This window comes from Narcine bancroftii, chromosome 6, assembly GCF_036971445.1.
Source record: "Narcine bancroftii isolate sNarBan1 chromosome 6, sNarBan1.hap1, whole genome shotgun sequence".
Classification (NCBI taxonomy): domain Eukaryota; kingdom Metazoa; phylum Chordata; class Chondrichthyes; order Torpediniformes; family Narcinidae; genus Narcine; species Narcine bancroftii.
This window is the reverse complement of record NC_091474.1, coordinates 182,522-196,800: the sequence shown is the minus strand read 5'-3', so window position 1 is coordinate 196,800 and position 14,279 is coordinate 182,522. Positions and strand designations below refer to the sequence as shown.

At 43.6% G+C, this 14,279-nt stretch overlaps 1 protein-coding gene across 12 annotated transcripts in view; it reads left to right on the top strand.

Moving 5' to 3' along the window:
- Positions 1-14,279, top strand: part of LOC138735582 (uncharacterized) — a 107,226-nt gene that overhangs the window by 58,954 nt on the left and 33,993 nt on the right. For 5 of the 12 annotated variants that reach the window (XR_011339797.1, XR_011339798.1, XR_011339800.1 and 2 more), the window contains one exon: positions 1,631-1,854. The gene's annotated coding sequence lies outside the window, so the exon portion shown is untranslated. Of the gene's footprint in view, positions 1-627; positions 899-1,630; positions 1,855-4,759; positions 5,592-6,389; positions 7,687-14,279 lie in introns of those variants that run through there. The other 7 variants (XR_011339795.1, XR_011339799.1, XR_011339794.1 and 4 more) reach the window with 5 other exon arrangements.

Below are 14,279 nucleotides of genomic sequence, written 5' to 3'. Positions count from 1 at the left end.
TTTATGCACCTTTCGACATTTTGCTCATACCTTGATGAAGGGCTCCTGCCGGACATTTTAGTTATGTATCCTTGTTATATAAAGTACATTGTTTGACCTGCTGAGTTTCTCCAACACTGTGTTTTTGCCTGAAGGGACCTTACCTTTTTTTGGAAACATTCGTGGAAGATACAACTAATGCCCTACAAGCCACTAAGGAAGTTTGTTTCTTATTAAAATGTAGTTTCCTTATATTGTGGCTTATGGAGTTTAAGCAACTTACAGATTGATTTTGACATGCCTTATCTGACCTAAAACATTGATCCAGTCTGAAATGAAATAAAATTTCATTTATTGATCGAGGGCAGCACATTCACCACTGGCACAGAGCTTCTAAGCAATGACATGATGTTCAAAAAAGTAAGTTGGGGTTCCAGGACCACAATTGCATTTGCATCTTCTTGGGATCAGATCACAATTGGAACAGGATGTCACAAATGTTACCCAAAGTGTTTGAATTTCTCTGCACTGCCCTGACCTCTGCATGAAAGAGCTTGACACCATGTATTGGCAAGGAATTAAAATGATATGATAGTGCCCCCATGAACAGAGCAGAAACTCAAAGATTCAATGCAATTTAATTTGCAGGAAGATGCTCCTCCCCAATTATTCAGGCCACAGCTGTATTTGTCAGAGATAAAGGAAGAAAAAGCTCAGCATAGCAGTCAGCCTGTGCAGCAAGAGAAGCTGTACCCTTTATAAGTTGAAGATCCTGAAGCAGAACTGAGAAAGAGAGCGAGCAATGTCGTGGAAATGGTGGGAGAGGGCAGTGTGTGCAACAAAAGGGATGCCTGTAATTATGTCACCACCAAACTCATCAGGTTCACTTTCTTGAAAGTAGTCTCAATACCTACCTGAAGTGAGTACTGTTCTCAAAGTTACAATGCACCTTTACATACCCCTATCAGTAAATTCACTTTACCCAGCAGAATGTTGCCATGCAGAAGTCCCAAGTGAATTTTCTGGCTCAGTGCTGGTTGAACCAATGGTTAGTGAAAAAGGACTGGAGACCTGGGTGGTAAAAGGTGGACAAAATGCATGGCCACATTCAAGGATGTCTCTCTTTTGCCAATGGAAGATGTTCCAATTAAATTGGTGGTTGGAGCCTACATATGCTGGCTTGGGATTGATCAGGACATTGAATATCTGAAGTTCTGCCTTAGTGCAAACATGGATGTGACAGGCTTATCCATCCAATGAGTGAATGTTACTTCATTTGCTTGGTAACTGGCCATATATTTCTACTAATTAACAGCCATCCAAAGTGCTGAGAGAGGTTGGCTTTGGTTGGGGGGGTGGGGGGGGAGGGTCACACCTCGCTACAGAGAAGAACCAGGGAGACTCAGAGATCAGAGTATGCATTTCCCTGAAGAGCTAACAATGGTCTGTGGTTCAGCTCACTACAATTTGACACTTTCCTTCACCCTATCAGGATCTGACAGAGTTTGATACATCCACACATTCCATCTTCTAAAGGGAAGCTGGTAAATTCTGATCCCATGGAGAAAGAGACAATGCACATACAGTTATTGAATCAGGGATTAAGGGCTTGATGACTCTCTGGCTTGTATTTTTTTTTCCTCATGTTCAGGACCACCCTCCCATTCCAGCACAAGCTACTCCATAGCTGAGATGACAATGGCTTGGTACAGCTCAACTTGGAAAGGACATTTGGATGAAGAAGTTTGAAATTTGGAGAAGATGAAAAGATCTGTAGAAGGATCCAGATGGAACTGTAGGAAGGCAAGCAAGTACGTGGTTTCCAGGATTAGATGACAATTTATCTGAGCAATTAAAGTCAAAAGATTTATGTTACTTATGATGGTAATTGAGAACAATGTGCTGAAAAAAGCTGGCTTTATTTTACAGCCCATGTCCTACAATGCTGCATTATCAGAAAGGACATGGGCAGGAAGTGAAACATGTGGTACAGATGACAGAAGGAGGTAAGCCACCAGTGTAGAGGAGACATGCAATAGACATTTCAGGCATGAAAAGTGCACCTTTGCAGTTTAAAAAGTGTCAGTTTAAAAAAATATCAGCTGATTGATTAAATTTATGATTGGCTGAGATGATCATGCATAATACATAAATATTTAATAACACACATACATTTATGTCTATTTATAAATGAGTTTATTTCATGAAAGGGGAAATAATCTTGTGCAAGTAAGAGTAAGGGTACTTGTTGGAACAAAGTACATCAGAGGTGTGGTGACACAAATGACTGCAGTTCTGGAATCTGGAGCAATAAAAAAAACTTGGAATTACTAACTGGTCAAGATGCATCAGTGGTGTGAAAGAAATAGGATGTTTCTGGTCAAGACTTTGCATCAGGGCTGAGGCAGAATCCTGACCTGAATGGTCAACCATCTTATTCCTTCCATAAGTTTTGATTCTGTTACATTGATGCACCAGGCATGGTTTATTCCATTCAATAAATTATGTTTTGTTGGTCCCTCCATCTTTGTTTTGGACTGAATCAAATAGACCACATCTAATTGGACAATCCAAATTCACTGTCTTGCATGTGAATAAATAAAAATCATAAAGTAAAATCATACCAAATTTACCATTCAACAGAATTTGATCATTACAGAGTTAAATATTGAGATTGAGGGCAAATTACAGGCAAAGAGAATAGAATTGAAAGCTATTTTGGATTTTGCTTTCGATGGCAATATTATTTTAATATGCAGTTGTGCAATTGTGACTTATGTTTAGTTAACTTAGTTTGTTCACATTTCTTTATTTTTTTACATGTGGGTTGAGTACAGTTTTATTTTGCACTACCAATAAGTGGTATTCTCCATCGTCCACAGGAAAAGAATCTCAGGGATGTATGTGATGTTATGTATGTCTTCTTTCTTCTTTTCTTTGGCTTGGCTTCACGGACGAAGATTTATTGAGGGGTATGTCCACATCTGCTGCAGGCTCGTTGGTGACTGACAAGTCTGATGCGGGACAGGCAGGCACGGTTGCAGCGATTGCAAGGGAAAATTGGTTGGTTGGGGTTGGGTGTTGGGTTTTTCCTCCTTTGTCTTTTGTCAGTGAGGTGGGCTCTGCGGTCTTCTTCAAAGGAGGTTGCTGCCCGCCGAACTGAGAGGCGCCAAGATGCACGGTTTGAGGCGAGATCAGCCCACTGGCGGTGGTCAATGGGGCAGGCACCAAGAGATTTCTTTAGGCAGTCCTTGTACCTCTTCTTTGGTGCACCTCTGTCTCGGTGGCCAGTGGAGAGCTCGCCATAGAACACGATCTTTGGAAGGCGATGGTCCTCCATTCTGGAAACGTGACCTACCCAGCACAGGTGGATCTTCAGCAGCGTGGATTTGATGCTGTCGGCCTCTGCCATCTCGAGTACTTCAGTGTTGGTGATGAAGTCGCTCCAATGAATGTTGAGGATGGAGCATGTTATGTATGTACCCTGACAATAAATGTGAACTTTAACTTTGAACTTTTGTCTTTGAATCACAAATGAAAGAAAGACATTCTGAAAAGTCAAAAGTATTAACAGATATCACACATACAGAAAATGTCAGGTCATATAAATTAGAATATGTTTTCAGAATTATTAATACTCAAAATGTGTGATATTGGTGATATAAATCATAAGATTGCAAAATGTAGTACACTTGTAATTAAATCTCAATATGTAGCACCTTTTGTCCGAAATCTGAATCCACAGTATGTCACGGTCTCATACCCCTTTTACACTGAGATCCCAGTCAACGACTCATGTTTAAAGCCAGGTCAGATCATTCACCCAAGAAAAACCAGTTCATTGTGACCTTTTACACTGGGACCTGGCATCCCGCTGCAAAAGGAGGCAGGACCTGCAGCATTACAGTGTCGACAGCCCGGGAAGGTGAGTAAGCCTTTTACATTGGAGCCGATGTGATCTGATACTACCTACTTTGGAGGGTAAGTACTGGGATAAAAATGACAACCCCCACCTACTTACCTTGTTGGTCATGTTCACACAGGAAAATGAAATGGTGAAAAGATGATTGATTACCATCTTTCACGGGCAGTGGAAATGGGCCTTGACAGGAACAGCCCTTTAACCCATCGTGTTCATGCTCACCACTGTATTTTGTTGAACCATTCAGCTACATTTAATCTGTAGCTATCTGAGGTGACAAAGATAAATTATACAATAGATTACTGGGTTGAACAGAGGAAGAATTTGACCAATGAGATTTTGTGCTCTCTTTGATTCACAATTCTGAGAAAGTGCAAGTTTTGTCTCCTTATTATTTATCCGAATGAAGAATCAAATTATCTCAGAGTGAATGCCTCCCATAATTATTACGAGAACACATCACAATCGATTTTCCATCCAACCAATCCTTAAATTTATGGTGAAGGATTTTCCACGAGACAACACCACACTATTCAACTTCTTAGTATTTAATGATGCAATGCCTGTCCCGCATCGGACTTGTCAGCCACAAACGAGCCTGCAGCTGACGTGGACTTTTTACCCCCTCCATAAATCTTCGTCCGCGAAGCCAAGCCAAAGAAAGAACTGATACTCAATTTTAAGGAAGCATTGCATCTTGGGGAAAGAAGTGATTTTGAAAGAGTAATGTCCATCATCAACTTTTGGAATCAGTGAAGATGACTGAAGTGTCTGTTTATCAATGGCATGTTCTTGGGTAGAGGGTGCACTCTCACTCCGGAGGAATTCAATAAAGACTTTTACACACTTCTTTCTCAGATCAGCTCATTCAAAACAACTAAGAAACACAAGGCTCTGAGCAGGCACAGCAGGTGGTTGAATGAGTTCATGGTTCAAGGGCAAAGCTGCGCGCTGGCACTTCCAGGTGGCCAATTGTCCCGTTCGTCAAGCCGCATAATTTGGCCAAGTGCGGCTGTGCAGGAGGTGGCTGCCAGGCGAGTTTGGTCGCCCTCCTCCAAGAGGGATCATCGCCGCAGCCATCAAGAATTAAAGCGGCTGCATTCGGATGAGAGGCAGCTGACAGCTCCTCTGCCAGTCCCCACATTGTGTGTGTGTGTTTATTCTACCCGAACTGGTGCGACCAAGCGGTGAAGACGCGGTGACCAGGAAGTCGGATGAGCAATTGAAAACCGCGACTTCCGGGGAGTCGCTCGCGGTGTTTCCGCCGGTCCTCGCCTCGAATCGCCGCACATCCGGCCGCAACCGGATGTGTCGACAGTGCGGCCACTTCGAGGGCCAGTCGAAGCACCATGGTGGAGAGAAGGGGGGCGGGGAGAAGGGCTGCCCGACTCGAGCTCCAGCTCCGTGAGTGGGGAGAGAACGGAGGGCGGGGGGTCCCAGCCGCCAGCCAACTCGCCTGATTTGATAGCCCAGGGCACAAGAGCTGGGAGGTGCCTCGGAGCGCAGCTGTGCCCTTTCAGGCGGCCGGCGCTGCGCTCTCCACGCACTGCAGTTCAGAGGGCCGCTTCTGCTTCTTCACGGAGAATGGGCCTGAAAAAGCCTACTGTCAGGCAGGCTCAAATAGCACAGGCTCGTTGTTTTATTGCCTTTATGACACTGTACTTAAGATAAAACACTTCTCTTCAAGGTATGATAGAGTTTTTATTACTCTGGCCTTCGGCCAAAGTGTCACATCGCCTTGAATGGCAGCTCGCCAAAGGCACAATGTGAGGCCACAGTGTAAAGGTGTCTTTTTTAAATGACTTAACTCATCTGTCACATTGGTGTCAGAATTTTCAATGTCCTTCAAACAATACAATAAAATCTGAGGAACAATCATTTTTAGATTTAACCCTGAAAGGCACCAAAGCAACCTTGGCTATTATCTGGTCTATCATCTGTAGGTGATAGGCAAAGATTACTCATGCTGGGGTCATGGTTGAGTCACAAATCGGCATCGGACAGAATGTCAGGAAGATTTTGGTTTACTGATGTCTGCAAAAGTGAACCTGCTTCCTATTCTCATGCTCATAATTTGCATTTCATATCAATGCAAAGAAACACCAAAGAAGAGCTGAAAGGATTAAGGATTAGCATAGATGTTAATCAAAAGTTACACATGATCTTCCATTCATCATCTCTTAAACATTCACAATGAGCTTTCCCATCAGATTTCATCAGGTCTATTTTCCAATACCATTTTTGTACCTTTTGGGCTTTTAGGAAATGATGCAGACACATGACTTAATTGTGTTGTTTGCAAACTGGTTTCCAGAATTTTAGACATTCCCCAATCTCTGCAAGATTGCAAGTGGACGATATCACAGGGTGAAAATTTGGTTGCTTCCCCCTCATCAAGAAATTCTGCCTGCAGAGAAGGATAAGTAAAGTGCTACCTTAATCTGAAGAAGATTGCATTTCTAAAGCTAACAATGTCACTTTTACCTAGAAGCACGAGAGCTGCGACTTCATCACCAACATCAAAGTACTCGAGATGCCAGAGGCCGACAGCATCGAGTCCACGCTGCTGAAGATCCAACTGCGCTGGGTAGGTCACGTCTCCAGAATGGAGGACCATCGCCTTCCCAAGATCGTGTTATATGGCGAGCTCTCCACTGGCCACCGAGACAGAGGTGCACCAAAGAAGAGGTACAAGGACTGCCTAAAGAAATCTCTTGGTGCCTGCCACATTGACCACCGCCAGTGGGCTGATCTCGCCTCAAACCGTGCATCTTGGCGCCTCTCAGTTTGGCGGGGAGCAACCTCCTTTGAAGAAGACCGCAGAGCCCACCTCACTGACAAAAGACAAAGGAGGAAAAACCCAACACCCAACCCCAATCCACCAATTTTCCCTTGCAACCGCTGCAACCGTGTCTGCCTGTCCCGCGTCGGACTTGTCAGCCACAAATGAGCCTGCAGCTGACGTGGACGTTACCCCTCCATTAATCTTCGTCCGCGAAGCCGAGCCAAAGAAGAAAAAAAAGAAACCATCGAGTGGAGTGTCAGGCACTCTATGCAGTGCAGTGATTTCCCAGGTTAGATTGTGCAACCGAAGCTACATCACGTCACGTCATACTCATGCTCTGCTCGATTGTAAGACAATGAAGCAATTTGCCTTCGTACAGAACCATTTAGGACTTCAGAATGCTCCAAATCCTTCATAGCACTTTTAAAATGGTTAACCAAGCAAGTAACATGTTTCACTTAGAAAGATCCTGAAACAAAACAAGTCTTTGTTTTCTGAGTGTTGGCTGTTATACATGTCAACCGTGTTCTTAAGAAAACTGGCTGCGCTTTTTAAAAAAAAAATCATACATCTTGAGAAGGGCTCAGGCCCAAAAAGTCGGCAATATACCTTTCCAGCAGCATCTGCATCCAAGATGGCGGCAGACTCCGGGGAAGCAGAGGACTGGAGCAGGGCACCAAAGGACAGAAAGATCATTCCCTCTCTGAGAAGGAGAAGTGGAGGGATGGTGACTATGGCAGCAGACCATTGAGGAGCTTTGAGGCTGAGGGACCAGTGCATGTGGCAGGCTGCTGGCGACTCGAGGCGAGGAACCATGGAGGCTGTAGGCTCCTGGAGACTGGCTCAAACTAGCTGGAGGGGTTCCAGGTCTCGGACCTGGGATGTGAGGGGGCACCAAAGGGTTCCTGACCATGTCGGAAGTTCGGATCTGGAGTTTGGGTGACCAATGGTTTGGACTGTGTGTGGTTGCAGAGGCTGTGGAAGGTGCTGGAGGCGAATTTACAGACTCTCAGGGGTGGGGGGGGGGGGGGGGAAACATAGGAACTTAGGAAGTAGGAACAGGAGTAGGCCAAAAATGGCCCATCGAGCCTGCTCCGCCATTCAATACGATCATGGCTGATCTAACTTATGACCTAACTCCACCTACCTGCCTTCTCCCCATATTCCCTAATTCCGAACACTCATTTGCTTCTCTCTCTGACTGAAGTCTGACTGAAAGAGGCACTAAGGCAGTTCCTGCCGGTGGCGAATCTGTTTGCCTTGCAGCAGGCAAAAAGGAATTTCATGTAATAGGACATTGTTTTATTACTATGAAAATCAATTGAATCTTTTTTTTAATCTTCAATCAAGGATCCTTCTCCCCTTGCTCCTGAATAGGTTCCCAGGATATTAGTGTAACTACTAATCAGCAAGATGATGATTCTCAATAACTCTCTCAAATGAGCAGGGCAACCCTTGAATTTGACCGACTTTGATAGTGAAATTCAGTAGAATTATCACTAATCACACAAGGTCATACAAAACAAAGGAACAGAAGCAGGCCACTGGGCCCATCGAGTCTGTTCCGAAAAATCTACACTAAGCTACTCTACACTAGTTCCAATTGTCGGCCTTTTCCCCATATCCCTTGATGCCCTCACTAATGAGATACTTGTCTATTTCTTGTTTAAACACTCCCAGTGATCTGGCTTCCACTTGTATGCAGCAGTGAGTTCCACAGATCCACGACCCTCTGGCTAAAGAAGTTCTTCTAAATCTCTGTTTTATATGGCTAACTTCTAATTTTCAGACTATGACCTCTTCTCAATTTACCCACCAAGGGAAACATCTTACCTGCATCCACCTTATCTAAATCTTTCAAAAAACGAAATGCCTCTATGAGATCTTCTCTCATTCTCCTATACTCCAATGGATACAACTCAAGGGCTGCCAAATGCTCCTCGTACGTTAGCTCTTGCATTCCGGAATCATCCTAGTTAATCTCTGCACCCTCTCCAACATCACATCCTTTCTGAGATAAGGGGCCCAAAGTACTCCAAATGAGGTCTCACCAGTGCCCCATGGAGCCTCATCAACACCTCTTTATTCTTCTACACTATTCCTCTTGAAATGAAGGCCAACATAGCATTCGCTTTCTTCACTACCAATTTCACCTGGTCATTAACTTTTAGATTTCCCTGCACAAGGACACCTAACCCTAACCCTTTGCACATCTGAATTTTCACTCCATATGGTATTCTACCTGTTTATTTCCACTCCCAAAATGTACAACTGTACATTTATCTATGTTAAATCTCATCTGCCATAATTTTGCCCAGTCTCCTAATTTGTCTATATCCTTCTGCAACTTTACAGTTTCTACTACACTTCCTACTCCGCCACCTATCTTGGTGTCATCCGCAAATTCGGCCACAAAACCATTCATACCACAATCCAAATCATTAATATAAATTGTAAACACCAGCAGCCCCAATACTAACCCCACGGAACACCACGAGTTACAGGCAGCCATCCAGAACGGGAACCCTTAATTTCAACACTTTGCTTCCTGCCTATCAGCCACTTTGCTCTCTAGTTTAATAACTTCCCTGTAATTCCATGGGCCCTCATCTTACTTAGCAGCCTAATATACGGCACCTTATCGAAAGCCTTTTGAAATCTAAATAGATAACATCCACAGACTCTCCTACTTGAGAGTTCTTCAAAAAACTCTAATAGTACACAAAATGAACAGATTTAATAATTTAAAAAAAAATTATGGTTTATTTTAAATTTGAGGAGGCTTCCTGCCATTGTTAGGATAAATTCTACATTGGAAAAACAATTATCTTGGACAAGTCTTACACCACAGCGCCACAGAGTGGTAGGAGATGGATTTGCACCCACAACTGTAAATTAGTTGTTTCACAGAAGAAAATCAGGACAATTTGAGGGCAACTAATCTTCAGCTTGAGCCGTTTCTTACATATGTTCTTAAATCAAGTCAGAAAGTTATAAATTCAGCTCCAATTTGTATGCACCACCTAAGGGTGTAATCTCTTCACTGATGGTGCGAAACAGATTGTCTATTACTTTTTTCAGTTCAATGTTAAAGATCCACTTTTTCTTATTGAAGAAAAAGCAGTAAACTCTCAAGCAATATTCCTCCCTTAAACAAAGCTGAAAGATTTTTAGAAAAGTTTCTTGGTATTTGTGGGAATTGCAATGCATGATCTAGCCACCACTTCTGACAAGAATGTTATGTACGGGGAGGTTGTGTGATGTTGGATGGCGAGCAGGAGCAGAATCCCAGGGCTTCTTAGAAGACTAAAGACAGAAAAAAAACCCCAGATAGAAACAAGTCCAGAGAGAATCCAGCAGAGAAAGGAGGAAGAAAGACAAGAAGCCTGCAATGGGGTAGCCCCAGGACATTGGGACTGCAGGACCATGTGGTGAGGAGTTGTTGAGGTCTACTCAAGGCCACCACAGGAAGAGGGCATGGGAGACTCGCCTTCAAAGGAGAGCTGTCCGGTGTTGAGTCAGACAGGCAGTGCGGAGCCTGAGAGTGGTGATGGGGTCCATGGGACGTTGCAGAGGAGAGTGGAGTTGGAAGGAAGCAGCAGCAGCGGTGTTGGCAGTGTCAGCGGCATTATGGGCAGGGGTGTCATTTGCGGTAGGTGCCACATTGGCGGCAGCGGCCACGTCAGCGACGAAGGTAGCAGCCACATCAGAGGCAGCAGCAGGATTGGCTGTGGCAGCATCAGCGGCGGTGAAGGTAATGGCCATGTTGGCGGCAGCTGCGGCGGCAGAACGGGAGAACAGGACCATTGTCACAATGGGTAAAGGCCTCTGAGGGAGAAGAGAGACTCACCAGGAATGGTATCAGGGCCTTGAAGGAGGTTATTGTGAAGGCCTCAGAGGCCAGACTGAAGACTGTATGAAGGGTACTTATGAAAGAAATGTGAGAAATGAAGAGGGCTATGGCAGATCTAATGGGTAGAATTGCTAGCATGAAGGAGAGATTAGAGAGGGTGGAGGACAAGGTGGAATGTTTGGAAGGCCAGAGGGATACCTGGAATAAAGAAAGGAGAAATTCTGGAGAAACTAGATACGCCTGAAAATTTCAACAGAAGGAAAAATGTTAAAATTGTGCGATTAAAGGAATCTTAAACCTAATTACATAAGCATCAATTATTTTCAAATTTGCAGTAAACCCCCCCGCCAGTCTGGTTCCACTGTTTGCCCCTCTTCTTTTCCTGTACTTTCTATTTGTGCCTCATGTTTTTTTCTTTCCACACCTCCTGCCAAGTGGTCTCTCCAACTCTCACATCCTCTGGATTATATCCTATCACCTCTGCGCCCTGCCCCATCTTCTTGCCCTCTTTTAAGATATAACTTCATCTTTTCAAAAACCTTAGTCTTGATAAAGGGTCCCAACCTGAACTGTCAATTGTATCTGAAAAGATCCCTAACAAACACCCCTCACATAGCATCTTCCAGAATCCTGTAGGGAAAGAGACACATAACTATTAGAGCCAGATCCACCAGGCTCAGGAACAAGAACGCTGACCGACTCTTCTTCTTTGGCTTGGCTTCGCGGACGAAGATTTATGGAGGGGGTAAATGTCCACGTCAGCTGCAGGCTCGTTTGTGGCTGACAAGTCCGAAGCGGGACAGGCAGACACAGTTGCAGCGGTTGCAGGGGAAAATTGGTGGGTTGGGGTTGGGTGTTGGGTTTTTCCTCCTTTGTCTTTTGTCAGTGAGGTGGGCTCTACGATCTTCTTCAAAGGAGGTGGCTGCCCGCCGAACTGTGAGGCGCCAAGATGCACGGTTTGAGGCGATGTCAGCCCACTGGCGGTGGTCAATGTGGCAGGCACCAAGAGATTTCTTTAGGCAGTCCTTGTACCTCTTCTTTGGTGCACCTCTATCACGGTGGCCAGTGGAGAGCTCGCCATATAACACGATCTTGGGAAGGCGATGGTCCTCCATTCTGGAGACGTGACCCACCCAGCGCAGCTGGATCTTCAGCAGTGTGGACTCGATGCTGTCGGCCTCTGCCATCTCGAGTACTTCGACGTTAGGGATGAAGGCGCTCCAATGAATGTTGAGGATGGAGCGGAGACAACGCTGGTGGAAGCATTCTAGGAGCCGTAGGTTATGCTGGTAGAGGACCCATGATTCGGAGCCGAACAGGAGTGTGGGTATGACAACGGCTCTGTATACGCTTATCTTTGTGAGGTTTTTCAGTTGGTTGTTTTTCCAGACTCTTTTGTGTAGTCTTCCAAAGGCGCTATTTGCCTTGGCGAGTCTGTTGTCTATCTCGTTGTCGATCCTTGCATCTGATGAAATGGTGCAGTCGAGATAGGTAAACTGGTTGACCGTTTTGAGTTTTGTTTGCCCGATGGAGATGTGGGGGGGCTGGTAGTCATGGTGGGGAGCTGGCTGATGGAGCACCTCAGTTTTCTTCAGGCTGACTTCCAGGCCAAACATTTTGGCAGTTTCCGCAAAACAGGACGTCAAGCGCTGAAGAGCTGGCTCTGAATGGGCAACTAAAGCGGCATCGTCTGCAAAGAGTAGTTCACGGACAAGTTTCTCTTGTGTCTTGGTGTGAGCTTGCAGGCGCCTCAGATTGAAGAGACTGCTATCCATCCAAATACTAAAACAACTTCCTGTGACTACTATTTAGTAATAATAATTTTTAATATATGTACATAAGACATATATATATATATATATATATATATATGTTCTGTGTATATGTATAGTTTGTATCTACGTTGTGTTTGTCTGTGTGTTTGCACTGTTATTGCACTGTTATTGCACTGTAGATCAGAGAACACTTTTGTGGGGTTGTACTAGTAAAATCGGAGGATAAATAAACTTGAACGTAAACTTGACTGACCACTTCTACCCTTGGATACTGTCTGACTCATTGAGTTGTCCCAGCAGCTCATTGTTTGTTCAGTGAAAATAAAATGTTGCTCAAACTTCACTGAGCTTTCTTAATTACTGTAAAAACATTCCTGGGATTCCATTGCTCCTTTGAACTAGTTTTTTTGCTCAATGGAATTCTTTGGTCTTTAGGCTGGATCCATACGAGTCAATGGGTGCCAAACAGGAACAAGATCACACTGCATGATTAATCTACATTTAATTATTGCATTGTAGCAGTCCACCAACTTCAAGTACTTGACCCCTTTATTGACATCATTGGCATGCCAGAACTAACCATATTATTTTATAACAGAGACCAGATACCATGAGTTGTTGGCTCCATCTAATGCTTCAGGCTACCAAAGTCAGGCCAGCACCTCTTAAAAGGGAGGAGCAATGTGATGACAGAAGACCCTGACTGTTGGGCAGAAAGTTTGGCAGGCCTGGAAATGCTGAAAAGTGGCACAGAGTAGGGGAAAATATTTGGCCACTTCACAAGATGCCTTGATAGAGGTGTAGATAGGGAAGCTAATCCAAAAGGTAATCCATTGGCATCTGTAGCAGTCAGTGGAAGCAGAGTCAAGAAGCAAGATTTTCTTACCAATTAATTTTAACCCAATTACTATAAATTAATGAAAACTATACACAGTATTTTCATTGTGGCAGGAGCTCAGTTAAGGTTTGTGTTCCTAATTATTTGGAACAACTCTGGAAACAACAAAGAACATTGATCAATATCCACAAAGAACAAATCTGTAGCTAATTTATATAATAATCAATTCTACTGCAGTGTTAATGACAATAAAGTTAAATTGCATGATCTGATTGAATGCTTTCCTTTTCCATGCACAATTTTTAACTCGCTTCCAGAGCCTCTGAGTTGAAGACAGTTCCCTTCCTGCCACCAAAACCCACCAGTGACCCACCAGGTGCATTTGCAAAAAAAAAGGTGACTTCTCCAGAATTTTCTTGTAACATTCTTCCCTAAAAATTTGAATTGCAGCAAACACAAATAATTTGAAAGTCCTGTTGCAATTATACCCTTTGAAATGTTATGGGAACAAATCTGCTCATTCTCCAGAGAAGATTAACCAATGATGCCTCATCTTAGGCTAGTATTTTCACAGTCATGCTTATGCTTCTACTGAGTTGCAGGATAAAGAATGATCCAAAGGAAGGCAGGGTGAAGGTACAATGAAGACAAAGCTATTAGAAAAATTAGGAAAAATAAATAAATTGACCAACAATCGAGTGAATTTGCAGAGCATAAAATTAATGAAGGACTGAAGTCAGGAATTTTGCTAGGGTGATTCAAGGGAGGAAGGAGGTAAAGTTTTGGCCCTCCATTTTATGTGATGGTTTATGTGTATTCTGTAAGGTTTATTTGGAATAGTAGTTGATTGTTCTTTTAGACAAGGTTGATCAAGTAGAAAAATATCAATGGAGGTAACTTTTACTGTTTAAAACATCATATCACATTTAAATTAGTTATGAAAAAGGACAATGGACACACCAGGGTAAAAATATGTAATTGGTGCAAGACCAGTATTAATGTTGATGACCAATCTTGACTGTATAAATTAGATTCGAACATAGGAATACAACCTGTATTTGAGGAATTATGCCATTTCAAGTGAAGATGGAGAGCAGACAATTTAAGTACAAAGCTACAAATCTGCA